We start from the raw sequence: 20,376 nt of genomic DNA, 5'->3' as shown, positions 1-20,376 counted from the left end.
GAAAGATATAAAAAAGACCTAAGGGGCAACTTTTCCATGCAGAAGGTGATACGTTTATGGAATGAGCTGCTAGCAGACGTGATGGAGGCTAGTATGATTGCAGCATTTAAAAAGCATCAGGATGGGTATATGAACAGAAAGGATTTGGAGGGATATGGGCCGGGTGCTGGCAGGTGGGACTAGATTGGGTTAGGATATCTGGTCAGCACAGACTAAAGGGTCTGTTTCCATGCTGTACATCTCCATGACTCTGTGACTGCAAAAATAACTGACTTCATTTCGGCTAAACATTTCATTTTACTGCAGAGGAAATAGACAACTTGAGTTCTTGTGGAGATCCAATGTCTTTGGCCAAACATTCACAAGTTCCTCAGCTCCCTGGGAGCCAATCACACAGTTATTGATTGGCAGAAGACCTTTGTCATCGATAACTGATCACTAGACCATAGACCAATCAGCTGCTTGTTGCTGGCCGAGTCTCCAATCATGCTCAACCCTCTCCCCACTTGGGTCCAGCTCATCTGAAACTGGAACTCTAAAACTGCTGCTCCACAAACAGCATTTACATTGGATGTCCAGTTACTTGCTTTACTTGTAGCAATCGTCCAACAATCTGGTTTTAAAACATTTGTTTTCCTATTTCAGTCCACAATCAAAAATACAGGAAAAGAAAACGACAATGTCTTTACATTATGAATCCAAATTTCATGTCCTAAATGTTACCATTGATGATAACATTGCAGGGTCAATGTTATCTGAAACAAAAGAACCTGACAAAGCGTCCTGCTGAACAGGATGCAAGTGCTGATCACCCCACCCCACAAATGCTGGATACCTGAAAAATGTTTCCCTCTGATGATGATTGTGCCCTGTGGCTGATCTGAAAGCACTGATGATCAATAAAAAGTGAATTCAGGAATTGACATGAAAATACCAAGCTGCTTCAAGAGGGCTGGATCCTTGTCTTTTTTTCTGTTTTATACAGGAGAATGTTTTCACTATCTTCAGATCCAGCACTACTTGTAAATCTTGAGCCAAAAGCTTGTGCGATCACTGCTCTGCCTGTACCATTCTCTGAAGTATAGACATCTACTTAATCTCCTCTTTCAACAGAAAACTCAATTCTTTATGATCATAACATCTTTGTAGTACAATTGTTGTGAATTTTTGATCAGCTGTGTAGTCTTGTTTTGCTGTTGTGTTGCTCCTTTATAAGTGATATCATTTACGTTATTAAAAGTAAAACATAACAGATTTGAGTCTGCACCAGTTGGTTGACTACTGCTGGTTTACTGTAACAATGTTTAAACATATGAAAGCAAAATAATTATATTTAAAGTTGTCCTTGCATTTAGAAAATCCATTCTGAATTAAGTTACAGTAGAACAAAAGCAAATACATAAAATTAACAATCAATTTTCACATAAACACGGTAGTTACAGTCAATATTTGCTATACCTTTCAGTTTAAATTGTTCAGTAATGGTTTAGGGTTGAGTAAGTCTTAAATAAATTTTACATTTGACCTAATTTCTGCAATTTTGCATAAAATTTGAATAAAGATATAGCTCAGGCAATGCTTAGAATATTGTACAGTCTTAGTACACTGCTGCAGATTCATAAGTGTGGTATTTGTCACTGAATGCGGTGTCAACATGAAAAAACTTCCTCATTTACATAATTGGATAATTCTGTAACTGAGAAATTTCAGAAACTGGCACATTAGTCACCTGATGGGTGCATAATCCTGAATTGTCAGTAAAATTTTTTTCTATTTAGACATGACGCACTCCAACATCTTCTGTCATCATTTACGATATACAATATTTTACATTGCAAACATGGCAATCATTGGTTTAAATGGACTGGCAATTAAGATAGATACCCAATAAAAAATTGGAATTTAGTATCATTTAAGAATAAACTTACAGCATACCAATGGAAGGCATAGTTGCTCCATGGATGATCTTCACCAAATGAAATACATTGTGGTCTAATATCCAAAACAGCAATAAAAAATAACTGTTTTTCCCTTGTTATCACAGTTGTGACTGTTAAGATAATTGTAATTGGTTAATTTGTGTTTCTATCACTTGAAAGTAGAATGCTTCCTGGAAGAATATTGGCTGTTTGGATTGGATTTTAGCCTACTGTATGATTTTAGTGAAAACACTTTAATAACTAGCATGTGGCATTAGGGCTATAAATAGAGAAAAAAAAGTTCCACAAAAAACAGTCCATTGTGGATGTTATCTAACAATCGAACAATATCTCAAACTGGACCATTCTATTCCCAAACTCATTATTATGTTGGTTGCAGAATATTTGTCTAATATTGCAATCAGTACATGAAACTCCAAACACTTACACTCTGGAGTTGGCTCATCTGGGGTTAAAGCGATGCATGGGTCATTATATTCTTTGGAATATTTAATCTTCTGTGCTTATTATTTACCATTTTGCTAACCTCCAGTTGTGCTTTTAAAAATATGTATTTATGCAATTCTCTCTTAATATAGTTATTCAAAGTAGCTAGTTTACACATTGGAGTTGTCCTTCCACCTTTCCACAGTTCCCACTTCTCCCTTTGCTTTGGATTTCCATTGTTTGTATGCATGTCATCTCATTTTACAATCACAGTTCAAACTGAACTCCTGTGAATAAATTGCCAAATGGTGCGTGGTGTTATTGGAAGGGTGAACTTTTACCTGGCTACCTTTGTGAGAGGAATCTCTGTTTCTGAAATCTCAGCTGTCTTAGTTGTCAAACTTAACTAAATCTACATCTCATCATATCTTTTGGTTTAGGTATTAGCCAAGTATGAAGTCGTCTTTACTATCATTGTATCGCCAATTAAAGTGAACTACTGCATCAGCATGGGGCTGGAACATAGAAAATAGGAGCGGAAGCAGGTCATTCAGCCGTTTGAACCTGCTCCACCATTTAATATGATCATGGCTGATCATCAAACTCATACATAGTTCTTGCTTTCTCCCCATACTCTTTTATCCTTTGAACCCTATGAATTATACCTAACTTCTTCATGAAAACATTCAATGTTTTGGCCTCAAACACTTTCTATGCTAGAGAATTCCACAAGCTCACCACTCTCTGGATGAAGCAATTTCTCCTTATCTTAGTCCTAAATGACCTATACCATATAGTTAATCTGCGACCCCTGGTTCTGGACTCTTCACTCATTAGGAACAACTTCTTTCATTTACCCTGTCTAGACCCATTAGAATTTGATAAGTTTATATGAGATCCCCTCAATTTTCTAAACTACAGTAAATATAGTTCTAATTGAACTGTCAGTTCTGCCATCTTAGGAATCCATTTGTTAAATTTTCATTGCAATCCCTCCATAGCCAGAACATCCTTCCTCAGATAAATATACCAAAGCTACACACAGTATTCCAGGTATAGGCTCACCAATTTCCGGAATATTTGCAGCAATTCATCTCTCCTCCTGTACTTGAATCCTTTCACTGTCTAGGCCAAGAAACCATTAGCCTTTTTCACCACCTACTGTACCTACATGCTTAGTTTCGATTACTGATGTACAAGGATACCCAGATTTTGTTGCAGTACCCCTTTTTCCAAACTATTGTCGTTCAGAAAATAATCTGCCTTGCTGGTTTTGCTACAAAAGTGGATAACCTCACTCTTATCCACATTATATTTCATCTGCCATGTGTTTACCTTACTCAACCTGCCTATTTCACATTGGAATGGATTTGTTTCCTTCTAATCAGCCAATTCTTTTCCTGAAAAGCTGTATAAATAAAGAGTTTTGCCCAAGTAACGTAGTAGTGATTACCGACCAAACACTAACATGAGATAGACATTGCTATATGTTCGCTACAAAGTAGAGAACATGTCTACTATTCCTCCTTATATCAAACCATAATCCTCTGGTTTGATTTGTGCCCTTGCATAGTGTTATGTCTATATTGTGGAAGCTTTTTGTGCAGGGCCAATCTGAATTTGGTGAGTAGCCATTCAACTGGTCAGATGACTACAATCCCAGGAGAAAGTGAAAACTGCAGATGCTGGAAATCAGAGTTGAAAATGTGGTGCTGGAAAAGCGCAGCAGTCAGGCAGCATCTGAGGAGCAGGAGAGTCGACGTTTCGGGCAGAAGCCCATCAACAGGAAGCATTCGTCAACTCTCCTGCACTCTCGGATGTTGCCTGACTTGCTGTGCTTTTCCAGCGACACGCTGTTCGACTGTGATGAGAATCCCAGTCAACGTGAATCCCAACAGTCCAAAAATCATAACATTTTCATAGCAACAGTTGTAACTGTTGCTGTTTAATGATGAGAAATGCTTTAAACACACCTAATGTACAATTATTTAACACAATTTAAAAAAAATCAATTCCTGGTGGTCTTACTTCAGTTAGTGTAGTTTTGACTCAGTAAGAGCATTAACTTGGATCAATCTACTATAAGTTTGGTATAGTGCTGAGGGAATGCAGTAATGTATTTTAAATGAGATATTAAACTGAAGCCATTCCACCTATTCGGGAGAAGATAAAACATCCAATGGTATTACTTGAAGGAGTCTTACCCATCCTCGGCCAATATTCACCCTTTAATAACGACAATGAATAAACAGATTGATTTTTCTTTTACCACATTGCTGTCAGTGATGTTTAATCATGTTCAATCATCAGCAAGATAAAGAAAATGTCATTTCACAGAAAAGCCAAGAGCTGATTTGTTAGGGACTCTTAACTCCAGTAATTTTGAAAAACTGAACTTTTGAAATGAGCAAAGTGAACATAAAAGTTTATAGGCACAGGAGAGGAGCTGATTTATACTAAGTGTGAGGAAATTCTATTTTATACTAGTCTCCAATTTTTAGTAAACAGGACAAAAGTAAGGTTAAAGTATGTTATATGGTAGTTTAATGTATGTTAGGGAAGCCCAATTGAATGAAATAGCTATTCTGTCACATGTGGTGAGTTGTAGAGACTTCACTTACACCAGATTATCCAAATACAGTCAATATCATTGGCTGCACACGTTTGAGCAGCATTTAGAATCACTGAGATGAATCCATGAGACAGAGAACTATATGGATGTAATTTTCTGGGTGATTGCCACCCTACAAGATAGAGATGAGCAGGAAGGTAGGGAATGAGAGACAGCCAGATGTCCATGAGCAAGATACAAGAACACACAGTCCTACTCGCTAACTGGCTTTACTTTCTGGGTACAAGTGAGGGCAATTAGTCTTTGATGGAATATAGCAATGAAACTGTCAGCTGTGACAGTCAGATATTCTGAAGTTCGTCATACGTTGACCTTTCATCCAGAGTGTTTTGTGGCAGCTGCAGATGCAGTTCCAGCAATATTGTCTGGGAATCTTCCAGTTAGTCAGTAATCTGACCAGCCATAATCTTATTGAATGGCGGAGCAAGCTCATGAAGCAATGTGGTCTCCCTCTGTTCTTAATTTGTTAAGTCGGCAATCTGTAAACAGATTTTCATTGATTCTTCACAGACCTTGATGGAGTGAAGTTTGATTCCGTAGTCTTCCCACCTTTTTGTCCTAGAATTGAAAATATGGCACAGGAATTGCGGTTGCAACTGCACAGTGATATTCTCAGCTCTTCTGTAACAATGTAACTGTGCCAATCAGCAGCCATTACAGCATGTAATGTGAAAGACTTAAAAACAACCAGTGCCCTGTCAAGCAGAAATGGCATCCTCCTGATGAGCATTTGCCATGTTTCATCCCAATGCAGCTTCTCATGGCCATCTGTCTTTGCCGTATTTTGCTCTTTGGGATACTGGTGCTAATCCAATTCTTTTCATTCCAGGTGCGGAAATCATGATCCCAGACCAATCTTCCTACTATTGGTCCTCTTGTGCTATTGCAAATGACTAGTTCAAGGAGAATTGTGTGATCTCCTCAATGTTTAAATTGATGAAAAGCAGGCTTTTGCTGGGGGGTGGCACTGGAATGATAAGCTTGAAAACATATCTAGTCTTAATGGGAATGCTTTTAGTTAAATGTTTTGTGTAACCATGTCAAGAAAAAAGTGAAAATTAAAAATAAAATCAGCATTAACTGGTGCACTCTCCAGGGCAACCCCTTTACCAATCGAAATTGACCTGCAATCTAATCTGAGTTATCTTCTCATACCGTCTACGTATAGCTTTCCATGTTTCCACTGGTATTCTTGCAAATTGTCCTGAACATTGCAAGATTAAAAGTTTTAACAGATGTGCCTTTTTTGGTAATTCACAAGTTGTATACTACCAAATGACTATTAATAAATATATTGTTGCAGATAGTTTATATATATCGCTTCAAATGTCTGTCACTGCTTCTCCACCATTGTGTGTTTTAACCTATTTTCCCAGTCCATTGTAGCTAACTCTATTCTCATACCTTTATTATTGATTTTCAAGACATCCATTTCAGACCCACGATTCTCACCCTCAAACTAAATGTACAACCCTATCACGTTATGATCTCTTTCACTCAGAAGATCATTTACTAAGAAATCACTAATTAATCCTGCTTCAGTACACATTACTAGATCTAAAATAGCAGATTTCCTGGTTGACCCAAGAAAGCATTGTTTAAAGAAACTGTCCTCTATGCACTCTATGAAGTCATCTGAAGACTACCTTTGATTGTCAGATCAATGTGAAGTTCAAATTTGCCCAGGATTATTGTAATTCCTTTTGTAATCATTCTCTAACACTGTAACAATTGTTTGGGGTCTATAAATTACTCTTACTAGTGATTTCTTTTCCTTGCTATTTCTTATCTCCACCCAAACGGATTTCACATTATGATCACCTAAGCCAAGATAGTTTTGCACTATCTCATCCTTCATTAACATAGACAGACCACTTCCCTTTTTTTATATTCTTCTCTTTCTGTAATTTCAATACCCTTGAATATTCTGTTTCCTGTTTTGGGAATCTTGAAGCCACATCTCTCTGTGATAACTATATTGTAGTCTTTTGATCAAATAGTACTGGAAATTCATCCATCTTGTTATGACTTCTACATTAATTCAAATGAAGATCCATTAAGTCTGTCTTTTTACCATTTTTTGCGATGCTGACCTTTCTGATCATACTCTGATTATCATCACCAACACCACCACCCTGAACTTTTGCTTTGTCCTCTTATATTAATTTTCTAAACTTTCCTCATATGAAACCTCCCAAAACAATTTATTTTAAAGTCCTCTTAGGAAACTGACTATTGCAATGAATCCCTGGATTAGTCCATAAAGGTAAAGTGTAATTATCGTAGCTTACTTAAGCATTCTGCCAAATCCCACACCATTAAGAGAATAGGTCATTCAACTGAAATTATGAGAGAAGCTTGACATTATTCAGAAGAGAAGAATTCTTTGATTAGATTCCACTGGTCCCAAAGGGTGGAATTGTATCATGATCTATGCGATGTGGGCTATGATGAGATTTGTGGCAGAATCAGATGAGAAAGTTCAGCAAGGCCTATCTCAATGTTGGCGCATCTTGCACCATCTTTTATGCTTTTGCTGATGGATGTGGTAAGTTTCTCACTTGGTAACAGCAACTTGCCAACAAAGGGGAATTAGTGCTTGTGAATGTCTTAAACATTGTGGCATCCCCTGCTGGTTTTAGTTGGGCGAGAAAGACCCACATCTGCATCTCCAATCTAACAGGATCTTCAAGTCCTTTCCTGTAGAGGAGAAGTGCTTGCCATGTCCTGGGCAAATATCAGGAACTGTTTTGGACTGACAGTGCCTGTCCTGACAATGGACTTTTAAAGATGTTCCAGGCACAAGAGATGCTGGTCTTTCAGCAGACATCTGCTAAGTAGCAATTGCTCTGGAAATGGAGTGTGATAAGATTGAGATCACTTCAGATGGGAGGGACACTATGGAGTGGAGTAGGTTGTTTATGAGATGGATTTGGTGAAGTATGATGAGAAATCTTGCTGGGCCTTGCAGTAAAAATCCCTCTCATACACGTGATAAGACTCACAATTAGCCAAACAAAATATAGGATTCAGCCCTTACTTTCAATTTATCACCAGTGAAACATGATAGCAGCATTTTCTATTTCACAGCATGCTGCAGCAACTTGATAAACTTACTTTGAGTCCACCTCCCATGTCCTGCAACATCCAGCACTGAGGATGGTAAGGGCAACATCTTTGGAAAACTACTCCTTCCAAACTTTCTTTACCAGTCATAAACCTTTGTTTCCTTGACAAATATAAACATTTCTTTAGGATCACTGTGATGTCAGGAATTTGGATTTCCCTTCCTAATATCAGTTTGGGATGCCATCAGCCTAATTATTGCAGGCAACTCGGGACTGACTTGCAATGCAACCTTGGTCAACGTCGCCCAGAGCATAAAAGATAAACTCCCATGCAGGCTGTCTGGCGTTTAACAAGAGCCTCTAATCTCACAAAGAATTGACAAATAGAGGTTTAAATATTACTATTTGATCCCTGAAACCTTAACATTACAAATTGACAAGTACAGAACAAACTATTTAAGAATGAAAGAAAGGCATTCTACTTGTCTGCAGCAAAAGAATCAATGTAAACAAGACATTAGCATTTTGGCTTAATAATCTTTTGTTGTTTTCCTCACAGAAATATTTCATGCTCTCAATTCTAAAAATTCCAAACATAACTCGCCAGCACAGTTCCTCCCCTGCAGCTGGCAAGCCAAGGGAGCTGCATTTCTCTTGATTATGTATCTAGGCAGTGTGCCTGTGACTACAGATCAACTAATTAAATTAAGACAGATTTTAAACTGTTGCTGTCCTCAGATTATTTCTCCTTTAATTTTCCTAGCTTCTGGGAATATCACACAGCTGAGCTGAATACTTTGCTATAAGCATTCTCTGGAATAAAGTCTCTTTGGGAAAGTTTCATGTTTTGCGCAAAATGCTTTGGGGAATACAAGCAGATACGGAATTCAAGGAAATCAACAGTTCTCGAGTCACAGAGTCATAATTCAATATGATTTGCAACCAAACACACGTCCTGTAGACATAATCATTAATAACATTGCAATTCTCCCTAATCTCCCACATTCAACAGAAAGAGCACATTGTTTTACTAAAGGCCATCTTTGCACCTTAATAATCTTTAAACCCAGAAAATAGCACAGGCTTACTGCTCTAAAAACACTGCTTTATGATAACTTGATACCTAGGCTTTATATTTTTTAAAAAAAGTTTAATCTTGAGGTAGATCTCAATAAAACATATCAACAAGAAAAAAAATCATTTTACTCACTATTATAGATTTACCAAAAAAAGTACGTTAGACTTAAAAAAAAGCACTTCACTGTTCCCCTGCTGTTCTTCCATGCAATTCAGTATTTTGATTTTTTGCCCTCTTTTTTGCAAGATTTTGTATCTATACTGCAAATGTTTCAATGAAGTGGTGAAAGTGGACTTGTACTGGCCAATGTGTATATCTCTGGAAGCCCAAAGGATAGACCATACTGAGTTTTAAATCAGCAATTTCCACTTAATAATTTGAATAGCTTCATGGCATATGATCAACTTACTCAGCATGCCTAACTTATAGTGCGAGGTGCCAGATTTTACAGGATTGCAAATCACCATGAAAAGAGACTTTGGTGGTGGCAGAAAAATTGCTCAATGAGTAACTGTTCACAACGGTACATGAAGATACATGGTCAACAATGTTCTGCTACTTATTCGATGGTAAGTTGTTAGAGGTTCTGCTGTGAGGAATCTATTAAAAGATAGAACTCACACTGATTGAATGTTGCTCTTTAATATAGGCATGGGTGCAAGCTATGTAGAGAGTGGTTAGAATCTAAATCATTGTAATCAGTCCTGTCTCCTGTACTTGATGATTAATAAGGATGGTGATTTCAAGAAGATAAAGATACTCTGTGGTAAGTTTATTATGGAACCCATTTAGCATGTTACCAAAAGATGTTGGGATCTTTGCATTATGTGTGCGACGTCATCTGAAACATTGTACACAACAATTGTCTTAAAATATGGTGGATCCATTTCCACAAAGCACTCTCTTAACATTCATTAACTTACCTGTGATGTTCTCCTCATTCAACCACAGAAGTGTCCTAAATTCTTGACAGATTCAAACAAAGCCATACAGACAGCATTTCAATGAGTGAAATTAAGCTGTTTATTAGCTTTTGGCTAAAGATAGAATGGAATGGGAGACTGGAAGGAGCCAGAGCTCTGAAACTGGTGGAACATAAAATTTAAGGAAATTATGGACATATATCCTGGTGAAGCTAGAAATTTGCAAATGATGCATTTTGTGACAAGGGATCAATGAACTTCAATGAAGACAGGACCACTGAGGGAATGGGAATTAAAACAATATAATATAGGTAGTGAATCACAATTTATAAAGGACTGATCTTGAGAGACAGCAGAAAATACATAAAAGTGTTAAAGTCTGGAGTTGACAAAATTGTCAAAAAGCATTCTTGCAGTATTTAGAGATGATGTTAGAGCAGAGGCTGCAATGTTCGAAAGATGAGTTTTTTTGTTGCAGTAAGTGCATAGTATGTGAAGCTTAGCTTCAGCACTAATTAATACCAACTCCCTCCCCACAATCTATCCACACCCCACTATCCACCACACCATCCCTCTCCTTGACAAGAAAAAGACTTATGAGGATTTAAAATTGTGATACTTTGCTAATCACCTTTACATTACCTGGTACCAACATCATTTCAATATGTGCATTTTGAAATGGATCACACATCCTCATAACAACCGGATCAGGGACACAGTGAGATACAAACGTTCATGTCTTTTACTGTTTTTCAGATTTTAACATTACTTTAGTAGCATGTCTAATGCACAGTGTCTGGGAAGTTGCATGAGAAGGAGGAGAGTCAATGTTTCGTGCATTAGACCTTCATCAGGAAGGACATCCCTGATGAAGGGTTTATGCCCAAAATAGTGACTCTCCTGCTCCTTGGATGCTGCCTGACCTGCTGTGTTTTTCCAGCGCCACATTTTCGACTCTGACTCTCCAGCATCTGCAGTCCTTACTTTCTCTAAACTGCATGAGAAGACTACTGCCCAGATGAGGTTCAGGGAAGTAATGATTTACCAGGTTTCCTTATGGGTTAGGAGGAGCTGATGTTCCTGCTGCTGGAATGTTTCTCATATCGAATCACAAAAATTGAGATTTCTGGACTTTGCAATATCACTTGACGCTCTTATTAGGTCCACATGGACTGAGCTACAACATGATGGTCAAGCTTTCCACTTGTTTTTTGTCCCATTCAGAACCCCTTAAGAATCCATGCATAGTAATCATTTTAAGACTACGATTAGTAAAGTTCTTTTACATTGACTTATGAGTTCAGTACTTGACTCTCACTCACCAGACTCACCACTGAGAATCTTCAGACGGTCAGATCAAGTGTTGCTTTGCTTTTTCATCCACTTTATGCTTGCGTAAAACTTCCATATGCTGGGATTCAGAATCATTGTCTTCATCCTTGAATCAGCAGTAGCATTCCACAGTGTGCTTCTCATATTGATGCTTGCTGTCCTTTTACTTGTTTATTTATGACATTCTCCTTTCTCCTCGAGCTTACACTGTTCTTTTCTCTATGTGCATTTGTCTTGAGCCTCCTCATGCTGGCACCAGGCCTCTGCAGCCTCCAGTCTCAGCATTTCCAATTGACAAGCACATTCTTTGTCCTTTTGGTCTGCTGTCAGATGAGTTAAATCTAGCTCCAAATTTGAGTCTTTTGGAGGCCTGGTACTCATTATAAGTAGAAAAACTGGATCAAGAATAGATATTCATACACTGTCTTTCCCAACAGCCAGACAACCTGTAACACTTTTGTCAATGAAATACTTTTCAAGCATAAGGATGTAGTAAATACAACAGTTAACATTTGCACAGTAAACTCCCACAAACAACAATGTGATGATGAAGGGTAAGTAATGGGTCTTGTGATGTTGATTGGTGGTTAAAAATTAGATAGGTTACAGGGGTTACCCTTCTTCAAAATAGTGCCATGGGATAGTTAATGTCCACATGAAAGGGCAGATAGAGCCTCAGTTTAACTGTTAATCTGAGAGATGACACCTCTTGCAGTGCAGCTGTCTGTCAGTACTGGGTTGGAGTGTTTGCCTTGCTTTTTATGCTCCTGTCCTGAACTCTGATTTCAACCTGGAACCTTCAGACTCAAGGGGCTCAATTTTAGTTTCAGGCCTTGTTGCTGATGGCGGGCTGGGTTCTGGGTCAGGAACGCAGAAATGGAGTGATAGAGTGCAGTGGCTGCCAAATCAGGCAGAAGGTGCCTTCCACAGCCAATGGATGACCTGAGGTTCTCTGTGATTGGAAATGCTGCCGGGCAGCTGAATACAATGCTGTAGGTGGGGAACAGTGAGGGTACCTCAAGATGGAGACTAAATGTTACAGACTGGATTGTGGTCACAGCTACTTGGCCATTATTACTGAGGGGGCACCTCTACAGAGGATGTCACAGCCCTCACAGCCCAATAGATTCATGTTAAGCTGCTTTGCAGAATGAACCTTTGACACCAACTCCACTATCCAGGCCTCCACCAGGAAATGCCACTGCTCCAACTACATGCCCAGCCCCTTCAAGGGGCCTGCCACCATCTGAAAAAAATCAGACGGCAAATGAAGAATGCCCTCAAATAGCACGTTCATTGCAGGGTTGCTATTTGCTGTTAGTGGATAGGTAGCCATTTCTGACCAGAAACCAACCCCTCATTGCCTGTGTGCCCACCTTGAAACCAACTCCATCTCAGGGAGAAATTCCAGCCAGTGTATTCTACCATCTGAGATTTCAAGGTTGAATAAGTTGCTTTCATTTATGTTTTAATCCAATTTAAGATAGTGTTAGTTGTTACAAATTGAATTCACTCCAACTAATTATTTCTGGTTCACAATGTAAACATCATCGTGGAAGTCCTCAGTTCTTATGAAACATGACCTTGTTTTCAAAGTTAACACTGACTGTAGACTTTTAGTGCAAAACAGATATTGTCTGCAAACTATGTTGGTGGTCTGCAGCAACAGTCCCAAGAGAACAAGCAGAAATTTGAGATTCCATGGGTAAAGTTAAAATCCCTAGTATGTGAGGCAAAACTTTAAAGAATGACACAGGATTATAGGTTGGGAAAGCAGAAAAGAAAGAAAATATTTACAACTGAATTTGATCTACACTGCCAAGAAGATAAGCACACGTAAGGCCACAGTAAGGGAAATCTTGGGCCACAAAAAGCAATTTAAATCAAGGTCACAGACCTAAGAATGGCACAAAGACAGAATTAAAGAAACAAAAGGATCAGGTTACAAGCTAATGGAGGACAATTTCCTCTACCACACTTGCACCACGTAGGCCCTATAGACTTCTACACTTAGAGACATTTGTGGCAGCAAAGAAACCCAAAGGTGAGGTGCAAACTCAGTTTTGCTGCACGTTAAATTATTTCTCTCAAGATGCTTGTCCCAAGCCTTTCATTCATTTCCAGGTTTTTCCCATCAGAGCTGCCATTTTGGTAACTAGAACCCACAGGTGAAACAGCCATTTCAGCTGATAACTGTAGTGATTTTAACGAGGTCAGCCAGGTGGACCTCAGAGAATACGAGTTCCCTGATCGGGGTTGTGAATCTGGTACAACCAGTGAGCCATTGCTGATAGATACGAACAGGAGCGTCAGACATCCTGTTCACTTTGAGAGCTGGTTCTAAGGGAGCTGGATCAGCATCAAGGACTCTCCATGTGTAAATAAAGATGACACGGTGACAGGATACCAGCCTCTGTGGAGTTAGTTCAATAACTTTCTGAAGGTCAAGTCTATAGTACACAAAATTAAGTATAGATCCAGGAAGATCACATATATAATTGATATTGATTGACATATCATGCTATAACTTTTGAACGGCTGCAAAATTCCTCTTGCTTGTTGAACATCATCATACTTCCATTTCCCGTATCTGTTCCCAGTCCTACATGTTTTTCTTAGATATAATTACAGGCAGTAGAGAACATGTGGGATACAAAGTCAGGCTATTTGCAAAGCTGGATACTAGTGCAATCTTCATCCATATAATATGTGTACTTTATTGAGGCAGGCTGTTGTCAGAAATTAAATATCCAACTTGCAGTGGCCACAGTCCTAGAAACAATCTTGTAAACGTATTCGCCGAAACACCTTTGACAGGTGGCTGAGCACTTGGACAAGCTTTGGCAATCCAATGTTTCCCCTCACCAGCAACAACATGCACCAGCAGTCACAATGCCACGCTGTGCATGATTCATAGCCATCATGGTTGGCACTCCCTCACACAGATAACCTAATTTTCTCAACTTACTGATTGGGTAATCACCTCATCATACATCTTACCCATCCATAGCTACAATCCTGTCTGAAGACTCTCTAAATCCACACTACCTTGTCTCCAATGCCCACTGCATCTTGTGACTGTCCATATGAGGAATGTCACATATGGGATAGACTGGTGCTGGAAAAGCACAGCAGTTCAGACAGCATCCGAGGAGCAGGAAAATCAACGTTTCGGGCAAAAGCCCTTCATCAGGAATACAGCACATCACATATGGGCAAGCAATTAGGCAAGTCCAAACTTGAGTTTTTAATTGACAGACAGAAAAAAGGAACACAAACACAATCAGTAGAGGCTGATACCCCTCCCCCGTAATTCAAACCAAATAGATGCATTATGTTCAATGAAGATTTCACAAACTACAGTGGTCTGCTGCACTCAGCTCTCTTCTCTTGAAAGCAAGTGTTAATCAAGTTCTGTCTGGCTGGTGGTATCTAATATAGCTATGCTCTGCTCACAAATCTTCTCACAAACTTTGAATAGCTATGCTCTGTCATGGACAAGGATAACTTTAGCCTCCCCAATGTTCTTGGAAGACTGCTCCTGTTCTCCCAGCTTCTCTGCATCCAGCAAATCGCCTTGTTTCCTGCTCCAATTGTGCAGAGTACAGCACACCAGGATGATGTAGCTCACTCTGTCTGAGCTATACTGCTAGGGTCCTTCCCAGAGCAGTCTACACAGTGAAACCACATCTTCTGCAGCCCCTTCCTCTGCTCCACACAGGCCCGGCTGAAGTGTGGGCAGTGTTGTATTAGTGCTTTGCTTCAGTCAGGGCTACAAAATGATATAATGAGCTGTGGCAGCAGTGAGTAGCTTGTGTTCCCCCAGTAACCAGCCTCAAAAAGCTTCTGGGCCCTCATCTGCACCAGGTAGATGAGAGTGCTCCAGGACATAGGCATCTTGGCAGCTGCCAGATAGTGGGCACACACCTTCAGGAAGTGGTTATGGTGATCACAGATCTCCACACATTAATACAATGAACTCCTTCCAGTTGACGAATTCCGTCGTGTTGTGACACGATTCTCTCAGTGCCACATGTATGCTCCTGGCAAACACAACTACATTCCTGAATTCAACTGCAGCTGCTTTTCAGACTGGAAGCCTGTGACCAGTGGTGTGCCACAAGTACCAGTGCTGGGTCCACTACTTTTCGTCATTTATATAAACAATTTAGATGTGAACATAGGACGTATGGTTAGTAAGTTTGCAGATGACACCAAAATTGGAGGTGTAGCGCAAGCAAAGAAGATTACCTCAAACTACAACGGAATCTTGATCAGATGTGCCAATGGCAGATGGAGTTTAATTTAGATAAATGTGAGGTGCTGCTCTTTTGGAAAGGCAAATCAGGTCAGGACTTACACACTGAATGGTAAGATCCTGGGGAGCGTTGCTGAACAAAGACACCTTGGAGGTACATAACTCTTTGGAAGTGGAGTTGCAAGTAGACAGGAGAGTGAAGAAGGTGTTTGGTATGCTTGCCCTTATTGGTCAGTGCATTGAGTATAGGAGTTGGGAGGTCATACTGCACCTGTTTAGGACATTGTTAGGCCACTTTTGGAATATAGCGTACAATTCTGCTCCCCCTCCTATAGGAAGGATGTTATGAAAGTTAAAAGTGTTCAGAAAAGATTTACAATGATGTTGCTAGGGTTGGAGAGTTTGAACTATAGGGAGAGGCTGAATAGGCTGGGGCTGTGTTCCCTGGAGTGTAGGAGGTTGATGGGTGACCTTACAGAGGTTTATAAAATCATGAGAAGGATGGATAAAGTGATTAGACAAGGTATTTTCCCTTGGTAGGTGAGTTCAAAGTGAGAGGGTTTAAGGTGAGAGGGACCTGAGGGACAACTTTTTCACACAGAGAATGGTGCATATATTGAATGAATTGCCAGAGGAAGTGGTGGGGGTTGATACAATTAACCTGTATAACATTTAAAAGACAAGTGGGTGAGTATATGAATAGGAAGGATTTATAGGGACGTGGGCCAAGTGCTGGTAAATGGGACTAGATTTATTTAGAATATCTGGTCTGGATCGAAGGGTCTGTTTCCATGTTGTACAGCTCTATGACTTTATGATTCTATCTATGACTTTGTCATGAGGCAACAAAATGAACCGGTGTCATCGTATCCAAATGGCATCAGTCACTGGCCTGATGCTTTTGTAGGTGCCTGACACAGCGATCCCCTACATCTAAAGCAATGTTGGGAACAGAAGTCTCGAAGATCTTAGAGAACACATCAACGATTCACCTTACAGATGAAGGCCGCAGAGTGAGACATGCTGCATCCTGAAAACAAGGGCCATATCTCCACCATCTATCAACCTTCATCTTCAGCAATAGACAGCAGCTAGTGAGAAACTCACCACACTGTGTCAAATGCAGAAACGATGAAACGAGATGCCCCTGATATCGAGATGGGCCTTTCCAGATTTCTCATCTGATTTTGCTACTAATCTTGCATAGACCACGTTGCTACTCAAAGATTGTTTGAATGATATTAAACCAATTAGGACTTGCACTTCTTATAGTTCATAAAGCGCCCAAGGTGCACAATTATTTTTGTCTTCTTTAGATTTTAGCAACAAATTGTTGCTGAGGCAGTACATGTCCATTAACTGGGTGAATAATGTAGTGAGTAAATTAGCATACTGTGTAGGACAGGTCCCCCATGTTGCTTTAAGACCGTACAGGAAGGAGGTGGAGGCCCGGGATTTCCAATGTTACTACAAAATTTCATCATCACTTTCCAGTAAGCTTGGTTCTACCTGACAATGATGCCATTTCAAAGCTCAAAGTAGAAATTTGGGGTCCAATTCTGAATCACAGATCTTTTTTTGGAAACAATTGTTGCAAATTAATGCATAAAGACTGTGTGTGGCAAAAGATTGCACAGTAGACCTTTTTTTTAAACTATCACAAAGTGCTCAGCCCAAAATATATTTATGCAATTTGAGAATTAACATCTGTCAGATTTGTTGTATGAACAGCTCACTACTTTGCTTGAATTGCTGCTCCAGATGAAAGTTGCTGGAGGTGTAGGGATCTACAGGTCCTGTGTTAGTCTAGCAGAGGAAAATAACTTCCTCCTCTAAATAGAAGAGTCCCTTATTGTTAATGACATGTAGTTTATTGCATATTAGAAATGTGTTACAGGTTGCAGTGATATGGTAGATACAGTTACAGAGACTTTAAGGAGGATCCTGTATCTAGAATACAAGAGCAGAGATGGACTATTGAGGCTGGTCAGATTGAATTTGGAATATTGTGAGCAGTTTTAGCCCCATCTCCAAGGAAGAATGCATTGTCCTTGGATGGGATCCATAGGAGATTTACAAGAATGATACCAGGGATTAAGGGTTTCTTATATGAGGAACAGTTAAGGACTCTTGTTCTGTACTCGATGGAGTTTAGAAGGATTAGGGGGATCTGCTTGAAACTTAAGATCATATTGAGAAGCCAGGATACAGTGGACATAAAGAAAATGTTTCCACTACTAGGAGAGACTAGGTCCTGGGGACACAGCTTCAAAGTGAAGGGATGACCCTTTAGAACTGAGCTAAGGAGGACTTTGCTCAGCCAGAGAATGGTGAATGTGGGTACTCATTGCCGCAGAGGACAGTGAAGGCTAAGACATTGAGTATCATTAAACCACAGATAGATAGAATCTTGATTAGTAAGGGGGTCAAGAGTTATGGGGTGAAGGCAGAAATGAGGTTGAGAAATATATCAGCCATGATCAAATGGCAGGAAGACTTGCAGGTTACTTGCTCGCATCTTGGGATAGCTTTCCTAATGGACATCCTTTCACTTTCATGGCCTTACTTCTTTCTTTGCCCCTTCAACCAGATGCCTCTTTCCACCTGACCTTTGTATCCTGTCCCCCACACTATTTTCTTACCCCCGGCACCTCAAAGTTTCAAGGCCTGGCCTCACCAACAGGCCCTGGATTTACTTTCCATTCAGCTTCGAGCTCAGCTTTCTAGTACTGGATGTAGCTTTAGCAACTGTGCTGTCGGGGTCAAAGATCCTGGAGATGGGACTTTCACCCCTGCTGAAATGAGAAGGTCCACCTCCAGTCAATTAATGCTCACAGATTTCTCTGTGGTACTGCTGTCTGGGGCAGCAAGGAGTTCTCTGCTGACCTTCCCCCACCCTCACATTATATGTTGCCTATTTGTATGGTATTGGTCTAGGAAAAGCCAGGATGTCACAACAGTACAGGCACAAGCTGAAGATAATATAGGCAGTTCAAGTGAGATGATTGCAAGGTGGCAGATGATATATAAGAAGAAGTATCTGATTTAATGTTATTTAATTTGATTGAAATAAAAAGAAAATCAGACTTTTTTTTACAAAATTAGGAAGCATGTAAATGTTGGTAGACAGATGGACTTGAGTATACAAGCAAAAGATGAAATTTAGTATGCAGCAAGCAATTCTTTTAGGAAGGTTGTCCTCGAGTTTTATGTGATTGCATGTGAATGAGAGTCATATCATTCTGTGGGTCTTGTACATAGCTTCACAATGTTTTTTGCAAACAGCTACCACAATCTAAACTTCTTGGCCTCCTACTTTTTCTGACTGTCCTTCTGCTGTTCAGTCCCATCATCATTTCTATCACAATGTCATTAACATCGACATCAACCCACATGCCTGCAGTAATTAGAAAGGCAAATGGAAGGTTGGCTCATTTTGCAAGAGAATTGATGTGCAGGAGTAAGGAGCTTAGCATAAGTGTGTACAGTTTTGGTAAGAATTCACCTGAAGTACAATGTGCAATGTTGGTCTCCATGACTAAAGAAAAATAAACTTGCATTGAAGTTCACTTGATTTAGCTGGCTCCTTGGATGAAATGGCTACACTGAGACGGTGGGTGAATTGGACCTATAATCTTTGGAATTAGAAGCGTGAGAAGTGATCTCATTGAAACATTCTGGACTTAAGGGACTTGACATGATTAACACTGAGAGATTGTTTCTATTGACTGGAAATTCTAGACCATAGCATCATTAGTTCAGAATAAGGGATGAATCATCTAGGATACAGATGAAGATACATTTCTTCGCTCAATCTTCACTGAATCTTTGGAATCCTCTACCCCATAGAGTACTGGATACCCTATCATTGAGTATATTCAATGTTGAGATAGACACAATCTTGTTCTCTCAGGGAATGAAGGGATATGGGAAATGTGTAAGGAATGTGGAATTAAAGCAAAAGATCAGCCGTAATTGTAATCAATGGTGGGTTAAGCTTGATGGGAGATATTGATTTGATTTGATTGATTTGATTTGATGGTCCATTCCTGCTTCCTTTCCTCAGGAACTTATGGAAGAAATTTTCATGTGTCATAAAAGTATCTGTCCATCAAACATTATACAGCAGCACTTTTCTGAGGAATATCACTATTCCCCTACCTACTGACCTAATTAGGCAGCAATATCGCAAGACATTACCCACAGGCTATATTCTTTCTACAGTAATGAGGAGAAGAATGTCATCACAATGTATCAGATATTTGACTTGCTTAGGGATGGGCTAACAGATATTAACATATTATATTATGTAAGAGATATCAGTGCATTACATGTGTGTATAAAGAATAACATGAAATATAACTTAATATCTCTCCTACCAGATGTACTATATTTTACAGGTGTTGCAGGTGAAATATTAGCATATCTTACTAGTTAGCACATATTACAGCAGTCATCCAGGGACAGTGTGGCGAACTGGCAAAATGGCAATGGCACAGTGGCACAGTGGTTAGCACTACTGCTTCACAGCGCCAGAGACCCAGGTTCAATTCCTGTCTCAGGCGACTGACTGTGTGGAGTTTGCACATTCTCCCTGTGTCTGCATGAGTTTGCTCCCGTTTCCTCCCACAGTCCAAAGATGTGCAGGTCAGGTGAATTGGCCATGCTAAATTGCCCGTAGTGTTAGGCGAAGGGGTAAATGTATGGGTGGGTTGCGGG

At 39.7% G+C, this 20,376-nt stretch overlaps 1 protein-coding gene across 6 annotated transcripts in view; it reads right to left on the bottom strand.

The window, feature by feature from the left end:
* The window catches only part of drp2 (dystrophin related protein 2), a 368,975-nt gene that overhangs the window by 119,268 nt on the left and 229,331 nt on the right, over positions 1-20,376 (bottom strand). For 3 of the 6 annotated variants that reach the window (XM_043704530.1, XM_043704536.1, XM_043704532.1), the window contains exon 1: positions 11,390-11,549. The exons of 2 other annotated variants lie outside the window; for them this stretch is intronic. The gene's annotated coding sequence lies outside the window, so the exon portion shown is untranslated. Of the gene's footprint in view, positions 1-11,389; positions 11,550-20,376 lie in introns of those variants that run through there. One more of the 6 variants, XM_043704531.1, reaches the window with a different exon arrangement.

This window comes from Chiloscyllium plagiosum, chromosome 15 (assembly GCF_004010195.1).
Source record: "Chiloscyllium plagiosum isolate BGI_BamShark_2017 chromosome 15, ASM401019v2, whole genome shotgun sequence".
Classification (NCBI taxonomy): domain Eukaryota; kingdom Metazoa; phylum Chordata; class Chondrichthyes; order Orectolobiformes; family Hemiscylliidae; genus Chiloscyllium; species Chiloscyllium plagiosum.
This window is presented reverse-complemented; position numbering and strand designations above follow the sequence as displayed.